At 38.8% G+C, this 10053-nt stretch overlaps 1 long non-coding RNA gene across 2 annotated transcripts; it reads left to right on the forward strand.

Annotated features, from left to right (window-relative positions):
• Nucleotides 1-1960: 1960 nt before the first annotated feature.
• On the forward strand, nucleotides 1961-3592 carry LOC125473468. Of its 2 annotated transcripts, none has more exons than XR_007255344.1 (5): nucleotides 1961-2320; nucleotides 2416-2613; nucleotides 2749-2832; nucleotides 2964-3026; nucleotides 3113-3592. It is a non-coding gene; the product is annotated as an uncharacterized LOC125473468 (long non-coding RNA). The 2 variants fall into 2 exon arrangements; XR_007255343.1 differs by having other exon boundaries at nucleotides 1965-2320; nucleotides 2424-2613.
• The last annotated feature ends 6461 nt before the right edge of the window (nucleotides 3593-10053 follow it).

Consider the following 10053-nt stretch of genomic DNA (forward strand, 5'->3'; position numbering starts at 1 on the left):
GAGGGATATGGAATTTGCCAAAAATAGTGGGTGGTACTATTTGATTCAAGACCCAATCAAGTAGTTTATCAACAATCTAATACGATTTCTGTTATGTTATGTAGTGAACGACATGCCTAAAATTATACCCACCATTATACTTGACAAAAGGGGCCTTAGGGGCCAACGTTTCCTTGCTTGGTATCGCCACATTGAGAATGTCTCAAAGGTGAAAGACATATTGTATGTGCTTAAGCAATCCCCTCCTCATGTACCTCCTAAGAAACTAGCTTCGAAGGAAGAGTGTCATGATTATGCAAGACGCTATGAGGATGACTTACAAGCCAAATGCTTAATCTTCACTTCACTTAGTGAGGAGCTTATGAAGCTACATAAGCACATGGACACTTCATGTGCCATGGTTGAAAGTTTGCATAAGATGCATGACATTGAGACTAGTAAAGTACGATTCTCAACTGTTTGTAATCTATTAAATGCCAAAATGGCAAAAGGGGCATCGGTCCATAAACATGGACAAAAGATGGAAAGATCTTTCAAGATCTTGAAAGTTTTGTAAACTATAAAGTGAATAGATTCGATCATACTTTTAACGAGATGATTGACATGTGCTGTAAATTTGAAAAAGGTTTCAAAAGGGACAGTGGGAATGTGAATGAAAACACAAGGAAAAGGTTAAATAAGAAGAAGGCAAGAAAATCCAAAGGAACATGCTTTCATTGTGGAAAAGATGGACGTTGGAAGAAGAAATACAGGGTGCGCATTGCGAGCCTTATGACACGAACTTTTGAAGAGACTATTTCTGTCATAGAGAGTGCTTTTACAGTGAGCTCTAATTCCTGGATATTTGATTCAGGTGCTAGTCAACATATCTGTAATACGATACAGGGACTAGCAGGGAGCAAGGCACTGCGCAATGGGGAGATGGTTGTGCGAGTTGGGAACGGCGCTAAAATCTCTGCAAAAGTAATAGGCACCTACATGCTTAACCTACCCTCTGGGGAAGTCCTGGAACTTAAAAATTGTTTATATTTTCCTTCATGTATAAAGAATTTGATTTCTATCTCTAAGCTTTTACGAGATGGGCACTCAGTATTGTTTGACAAAATGAGTTGCACTTTATACTTGAACGGTCGTATTATCTCTCTTGGTAATATGATAGAGGGACTTTTTCACCTAGAGACGAATAGTGGGATGCACTGTATTGAAAGCGGGAATACCTCAAAACCCAAAAGGGCTAGAGAAGAAGTTAACCAAGAAAGGATGTGGCATCTTAAACTTGGACATGTGAACCTTGAAAAGATTCGCAAGATGTCGAAAGACGGATATGTCCGCCCATTAGGTAATGACCAGATGGGTACTTGTGAATGCTGTTTGAAAGGGAAGATGACCAAATCTCCATTCACTGGGAAAGGAGAGCGTGCCACTGAAATTCTAGGGTTAATCCACACTGACGTATGTGGACCTATGTCTACTACGTCAAGAGGAGGTTTCTCCTACTATATCACATTCACCGACGATCACTCTCGGTTTGGCTATGTGTATCTTATAAAGTACAAGTCAGAATCCTTTGAAAGGTTCAAAGAATTCAAGAATGAAGTTGAGAAGCAAACTGGGAAACAGATAAAAATCCTAAGATCAGATCGAGGGGGTGAATATCTGAGTAATGAATTCCTAGATTATCTCAAAGAGTATGGAATAATATCACAGTGGACTCCACCGGGAACTCCACAACTTAATGGAGTTTCTGAAAGGAGAAATCGAACCTTGATGAACATGGTTCGTTCTATGATGAGTTCCGCTGATCTGCCAGTAACATTCTGGGGATACGCTCTATATACAGCAGCTTACTTGCTTAATAGAGTACCTTCCAAATCAGTTTCATAAACGCCCTATGAGATATGGCATGGAAGAAAGCCAAGTCTTAATCACATTAAGCCCCAGTTTGGGGTTGAGGTGCTTTTTAAAAAAGCTACCATGAAAAAAAGCTGGTAAGGATTTTGGTGTTTGGTAAACATCTCAAAACAGCTTAATTTCAAAGTTTCACATGAAAAAAAGCCAAAAAGTGGAAGCTGCGTTTTGCAGCTTCCAGAAGCCGCTTATTTTTCCAAAACGCGGAGCTACAGTACCCCATTAATGAATTTTTTCAATTTACCAAAACTGCCCCCTCCTTTCTCCTTTCTCCTTCTCCCGATCCTACACTCTGCACTCTCTCTTTCTCTATCACAAAAAACCCTCTTCCCTCCCGCCGTTGCACCTCTTCCTCCTCCTCTTTTTCGTTTCTCTCCGTCACTCTCAACGCCACACCGCCGTCGCCTTCCAGGTACCAACTACTCGACTTGCTTTCAATTTTTGCTATTAATTTAATTTTTAGGTTAGGGTTTGGCTGCTCTCTGCACAAAACTAATAAACTTTCAGCGAATCAGCGGAAACAGAGTGCGAAATCGATGTAGACGACGAGATCCATGCCTGTCCGTACAAACGAAGCATCGTGAACAACCACCGGAGATCCGAATACGACCTAACCGGGTCACAGAGACAGAGAAAGCAAAATCGGATTCAGACCCAGATCAAAATTCGAGATTTAAATGGAAGCCCAAGAGCAGAAACTAGAAAGTGGGCACCTACTGACTGAGCAAACACATGCATATATTTGTATTAAGTTCTTGCTTGTATTAAGTTTTGATGCATATATTTGGTGGGTTTGGATGTTTCTAAAGGAGCTTTCTTGAATCTGTTATTCGGTTGCAGAGGTACATCAAGCAGTACAATGCAGTTGAGCTCTCTGCATTGGGAATGGGTACCGACAACTTGTTCGATCTTCCTCCTTTCCATGTATATTTGTTTATGTTATTTTTCCGACAATATTGACTGCAGATTTCTTAGTGTTAATTAGAGCAGCCATGGTTTTAATTTGCATCAAGTTTCAGCATTTTGTTCTAATTTGTGAAAGTTATTTGGTACAGCCATTCCTACTCTGATCACAATTGCTGAGAGTCTCAAGAGCAATGGAGTTGCTGTCGAGAAGAGTAAGTCGATATTTGACTAGTGTTTGATTTCCAGTACTGTTTTGATGAACATAATGGTTAATCCTTTGGCGATAATACTTGAACAGGCATAAGCACCTCTACTGTTGTACTAGTATTTGGTACAGCCATTCCCACACCTTCATATGCTTATTACTTCTCTTGCTGCCTGTGGAGACGTTCCAGTTACTATCAAGGATCCCGGTTGTACCAGAAAAACATTCCCCGATTACTTTGAAGTCCTCAGGAAGTTTACCAAGCATTGAACAGCAGTTATAAGATATATTTATCTGTAGATAGGGAGAGAGAGGGATCGTCCTTGTGCCTCTACAGCCAAAGTAGTGCAGATGGAAGCCACACTTGTTTCAGTTTCTCTTTATTCCCCTGTAATTTTGGATGATTTGTATTTGCGAGTTGAGCTCGTTATTTGTATTTGCGAGTTGAGCTCGTTATTAAGAAATAGAATAGCGGTAAGTTTGATGAATGCATCTAATTAGATTACTATTAAGTACATTAACAATATTGTAGTAATGAATTCTAACTATTCAGTCTAAAATATTTCAATTGAAGTAGTTTGTCATACTAATTAATATTTAAGATAAAGTTTATAAATATGTTTGTTTTACAAATAAAGTATATTTAGTAATTCACCTTTATTGGTTAAGAAAATTAAATTAATGACACATCTAGTATTATACCCTTTTTGGTCATTTTACACAGTCACAGCTGTTTTACATAAAAGTTTACCAAACACTATCATACTACTTTTTTTTCCAAAAGCACTTTCACAAAAAAGTTTACCAAACACTCTGCTGGCTTTTTTTCACAGCCGCTTTTTTTCACAGCACAACAGAAGCAGCTTTTTTTCAAAGCACAGCAATACCAAACCAGCCCTAAGATTTGGGGTTGTGAAGCATATGTCAAGAAGCTTGAAGCTACTAAGCTTGAAGCGAGATCAGTAAGGTGCTATTTTGTGGGATATCCTAGAGAAACTATGGGATATGAGTTCTACCATCCTGACGACCAGAAAGTCTTTGTCGCCAAAACTGCTAAGTTTCTAGAGGACGAATTTGTTCTCAAAGGAACTATAAGTAAAACGATGGAAATTAATGAGATTAAAGATGAAACACAAACAAGCACAAGACATATTGACAACCCTGTTCCTGGACCCCAAGCTCTACGTAGATCTGAAAGGGTTAGTAAGCCACCTAAGAGGTATGGCTTAGACAATGACTTTGCGGAATTGTACCTTCTGGGTGACAATGACACAAAGGAGGACCCTAGGGACTACAAAGAAGCAATGTCCGACATTGATTCAAAGAGATGGCAAGAGGCCATGAAATCCGAGATGGATTCCATGTATCAAAATCAGGTCTGGACTCTTGTAGACCCTCCAGAAGGTATAGTACCTGTTGGAAACAAATGGGTCTTCAAGAGGAAGATAGGCGTTGATGGGAACGTGGAGACTTATAAGGCTAGACTTGTAGCCAAGGGTTACAGGCAACGAGAAGGGATTGACTATGAAGAAACTTTCTCTCCTGTAGCCATGATTAAGTCCATTCGGATTTTGCTTGCTATAGCTGCGTACCATGATTATGAAATCTGGCAAATGGACGTGAAGACGGCCTTTCTGAACGGCTACCTAGAGGAAGAGCTTTATATGGCTCAACCAGAAGGTTTCGTGTCCAAGTCTGCAAAGACTAAGGTATGCAAGCTTCTGAGGTCCATTTATGGACTTAAGCAAGCCTCAAGGAGCTGGAACATTCGTTTTGATACTGAAATCAAATCGTTTGATTTTACTCAAAACGAAGACGACAATTGTGTTTATCAAAAGGTCGTAGGGGATGCAGTGGTATTTCTAGTATTATATGTAGATGACATATTACTATTCGGGAATGACACTGCAGTACTTTCTTCTGTAAAAGTGTGGTTGTCCAAAACCTTCCACATGAAAGATCTAGGAGATGCATCTTATGTACTTTGGATAAAGCTCTATCGTGATAGAACCAGAAGACTAATTGCATTATCCCAATCTATGTACATTGATAAGGTGCTAAGTAGGTTCCAGATGGAACAATCTAAGAAAGGTTTTCTTCCTGTGAGACATGGAATTCACGTTTCTAAGTCCATGGGACCTAAGACTCCTGAAGAGATACGGCAAATGAATACTATTCCTTATGCTTCCGCCATAGGAAGTCTCATGTATGCTATGATATGCACAAGGCCTGATATCGCATATGCTGTGAGCATTACTAGTCGATATCAATCTAATCCAGGATCAGAACACTAGGCAGCTGTTAAGACGGTCCTTAAGTACTTAAGAAGAACTAAGGACATGTTCCTCGTTTATGGAGGAGCGACAAAGTTGCGAGTGGAAGGCTATATAGACGCAGATTTCCAATCTGACGTCGATGATAGAAGTTCCAACTTCGGATATGTATTCACTCTGAATGGTGGGGCTGTCAGCTATAAAAGCAAGAAACAAAGTGTAATTGCTGATTCCACGACAGAGGCTGAATATGTCGCTGCAGCTGAAGCCGGCAAAGAAGCATTCTGGATGAAGAAGTTCATCACTGAACTTGGAGTGGTTCCAACCATTACATCACCAGTAACTTTGTACTGTGATAATAGTGGGGCGATAGCTCAAGCCAAGGAACCCAGAGCACATCAAAAGAACAAGCATTTTGATAGGCGCTTTAATATCATTAGAAGATATGTTGCCGAGGGGAAAGTCAACATCCTCAAAGTTGCTTCAGCCGATAACGTAGCAGATCCACTAACGAAGCCAATGTCTCAAATCCAACTTGACCGCCATATGGAAAAGATGGGTATTAGATACATGGGAGGATGGCTTTGAGTGCAAGTGTGAGATTGTTGGAAGTATGCCCACAAAGCCACTCATTTGATGTAATAGCTTTTTGGAATACTTAATGTATTAAACTTTTATATGTTTAATGGAGGGCAAAACTTATTGTTAATCACTATTTATTGTATCTTGTGTTTAAGCAATAAGGGAATCCAAGGAATGTATTTGATCTAAGATATAAGTGATCTAAGTAAGTTAGATTTTCGAGACCTTTCTCTTATGTTCATTCCTAAAACGTTCCTAGCCATAGGGTTGCCAATTGGGCATTGACAATCCGCTAAGGTTAGTATGTGTTATGTCGACTCAAGTATGGGATATGACAAGTCTCAAGTCATTTAGTGTTGGACACTAAGACAAACACATAGGTGCTCGAAAGAGTAATCGAGTACACTGAACTATGATCAAAAGAGAGTTCAAACATACATGTCATGTAAGAACTCGATGGTTACAATATGCAAAGTAGTCCTTTGACCTGAGGCATCATAGATGTCTAATGGTTAGGTCCTTGATCTTTGATCGTGTCAAATGGCATTCCTTTGGAGTGTCCACGGCATGGTTGGGGTCAAGCTATCTAGTCATGTAGGCATATGAATGCACAACAAGGGATCTTTAACCTTCCATGGTGGAAGGAGAATACTCTAAGATATGATTCGAGAGTCTTTGGCCAAAGCATATGAATATGACTTAGGAAGTTTGTTCCAAATCTTATTCAAGCGAATCATATAGGGAAGTATCACATTGGATAGTAGACATGAAACAAACTATCACTTCAACAATGTGATTAAGAGTATTGTATTAGAGAATGACCGTATTGCATTGTAGTTGTAACTGGATAGGTTCTCCAACCACTTCTACTTAGCTTGGGTAACCATGACATGCTGCTAGGTGTCACTCATGGTTTGTGGAAGCCCTAAAGATTAGCAAACACTAATCTTAAGGGAGAATTGAAATATGGTTTAAATTCACAATCGATAGTTAAGAGTAACATCGCCCACTGCCTCACTAATTGGAACCTAATGGATCGTACACCGAGTAAGGATGAAAGTGAGGTAATTAAATGAAATGGATAAGCAATTAAATGGTTAATTGAAGTATGGTCAAAGTTAATTAATTAGTTAATTAATTATACGAAACGTTCGTATTGGACTTCTAAGTTGGTTTTGGGTTTAGGGGCCCAAAAGTGTTTTGGTCCACAAGGCCCATTATGTTTAAGTTGTATGACAACTAAAACAAAATGGGCAATTAGCCCAAACACTTAGAGAGGCCGGCCATTAATAGTGAGGGATACCAAACTTGTGTTAATTACAAGTTTGCCACTCACAAGAAATGAAGTATAAATTCAAAATTATAACTTTATTTTGTTAGGGTTTTTCTTGATGAAATTATTCTCTCTATTTTCAACAAGGGAGGCCGGCCACTTAGGGAGGGATATCTAGCAATTTCCTCTCCCCTAAGTCATCCACTTTTATCTTCACAATTAATCTTTGGTGTAGAGACTTGGAGACATCAAGCTTTTGGTGTTTTGGAGAACATATCCTTAAATCCTCAGGAAGCAAAGGAGGTGACTTGAAGGCCCTCCACTTGGGTGAATCCCTTGTGTAATCGAGGATGAGCTACAAGGGTAATGATTCTCTAAATCCTTTCTTCTCTTTAATGTTGTTAAAGAGTTATGGTTCACCATATACTAGGCTTTGAAAGTCATGGGTTTTATGAATTGTTTTTGGATGCATGCCTACTTTAATTTGTTAATAGTTTGCCTATGTATTCAAATGTTCTTTACATGCTCTTAGTAAGGACATAAATTTTCCTTCACAACAGCCATCGAATTAGTCTAGGCTTGGCCTCCTTTTTCGTGAGCAAATATTTGAGAGCTGCATGATCAGTAAAGATAATAACTTTAGTACCAAGTAAGTAGGATCGGAACTTATCTAATGCAAATACCACAGCAAGTAATTCTTTTTCAGTGGTTGAGTAATTTAGTTGAGCATCATTTAGTGTCCTAGATGGATAATAAATAACATGAGGTTGTTTGTTCTTTCGCTGCCCCAAAACAGCACCAATTGCATAGTCCAAAGCATCGCACATCAACTCGAATGGAAGGCTCCAATCTAGAGGTGTGATAATGGGAGCCGAAGTGAGAGCCTCTTTTAAGTGCTTGAATGCCGTGGAGCATGTATCATCAAACTCAAAAACTGATAGGAGCATATTTAGACAACTTACTTAGCTTGTTTTCGTGCATTTATATTGTTAATTCCTAGTTGTTTTAGTAGTTTAAGCCATTTTCGTGTGTTTTTAGGTTCATATGGCTAAGGAAGCAAAAAGATGCATTTTGGAGCATTTTGGAGCAAAATTGGGCTTGGAATGGATGGCTTATGCTTGGAGCCAAAATGTTGGACGAAATTGAAGGCCTTGTATGCACTTTAGGACATACAACAAAGGGCCTAGCCCATTCTCTCTTAAACCAACCCCAAGGCCATGCATTCCCTTCCAATTCCAACATCCACAATCACTTTAAAGCCATGCAAAACCTTTCAACACCCTAGCACATTTTCATTCATTCACATGTTTTCATTCAACCACATGCACTCATCATCATTCAACCTAGTTGTCACTCACATGCTTCCCCATTTCATTATTCATTCACCTTTCATTCAACCTAGTTGCCACTCACATGCATTCACACACACTTCACACAAACAACAATCACTTCCCTACTTTGCGGTGCATCCCCTTACATTTTCAGCATTCCACTTCATCATTACACCACATTCTCCCTCTTTAATCCACATGCATTCATCATCATTCACTCTAGTTTTAATTCACATGCAAACACATGCATTTCCAACCCCAAACACACCTTGCCGTGCATCCCATTCCATTTTCCAGCTTTTCTCCTTCTCTTTGCAGCCACACTTCCACATGCATTCCCTCTTTTCCTAGCTGTTTTTCCATCATTATTTCATCCACATGCACTCTCAATCATAACAGCCACATTCACTCTTAAACAATCATCCACATATTCTCCCATTCCCCCTATAAAAACCCATGCATTCATACACAAAAACATACCTCAAACCAACACAAAAACTCATCCAATCATCCATTGCCGTGCACTTCCTTTCAATTTCAGCATTTCTCTTCCATTTCAACCACTCCCCAACCCTCCAAAACACTATCCAACCATCCCTCCATACAAACACCAATCCAAAACCTATCCTTAGACCTTGTGTCGCAACAAAGAGGAGGAGAAGGGCCTAAACGTTCATACAATTCAAGTTTGAGTTGTTGGAATTTTTAGGTGTTTTTCTTTTCCTTGATTTCAATGATTAAATTTATGTATCTTTGTTTTGTAAGTATGAGGAACTAAACCCGCCTTGGCTAAGGGTGTATTCGAAACCATGATTATATATGTGAAATAAGTTGATTACTTCCAGTTATCGTTGCATAAGTCGTGAATATAATTTGCTTAACCGTTTGATTTAGAACTTATTCTTGTTTGTTGATTGAGAGTGCACGCTTAATTTGCATGCTTGAATTTGGTGCTTGATGCGAGAATTACTTGACACTCAAATTAAACCCTCGTTTGACAATTGTAGTAGAATGGATAAGTGAGGGATCGTTCTAGACCGGGGATTAGGAGGGCTTGCTAAAACCTTCTAAATTGACTTAAAAACATAAAAACACAATATAAAACACTATTTAATGCTCGAAGAAAGCAAAACTAAAAATAAGAAAGATTAAGACTAAGACTTCAACGAAATAGGGGGGAATTGGATTTGGACGAATTTAAACTAAAACGTAAAAACAATATAAAACGTTAAACTAGACTCAAAGAATGTGAAACTAAACGTTAAAACACTAAGACAAACCAAAAGAATCAAAATGCTTTAAAAACACAAACTAAATTGATTTCTAACTATATTGCACATTAAAGCAAAAGGGGGATTGAGGTTTGATGAAAATTGAAATAACGAAACAAGAATGTAATTGATGAAATAAGATGGTTGGTGAATTAGCTAGAGGTTCTTTCTCCACACATGATATTTATGCATATGAATCAATTTCCAGTTATTCCTTCATTGAATTATGAACGACAATGCCCCAAATTAACCGTGACATCACTAGTTAACCCTCAGATTTTCCTTATATTATTGGATTGGATGG

Source organism: the organism of the source record quoted next, unplaced genomic scaffold, assembly GCF_019419815.1.
Source record: "Pyrus x bretschneideri cultivar Hongxiangsu unplaced genomic scaffold, Pyrus_bretschneideri_v1 Contig89, whole genome shotgun sequence".
NCBI lineage: Eukaryota > Viridiplantae > Streptophyta > Magnoliopsida > Rosales > Rosaceae > Pyrus > Pyrus x bretschneideri.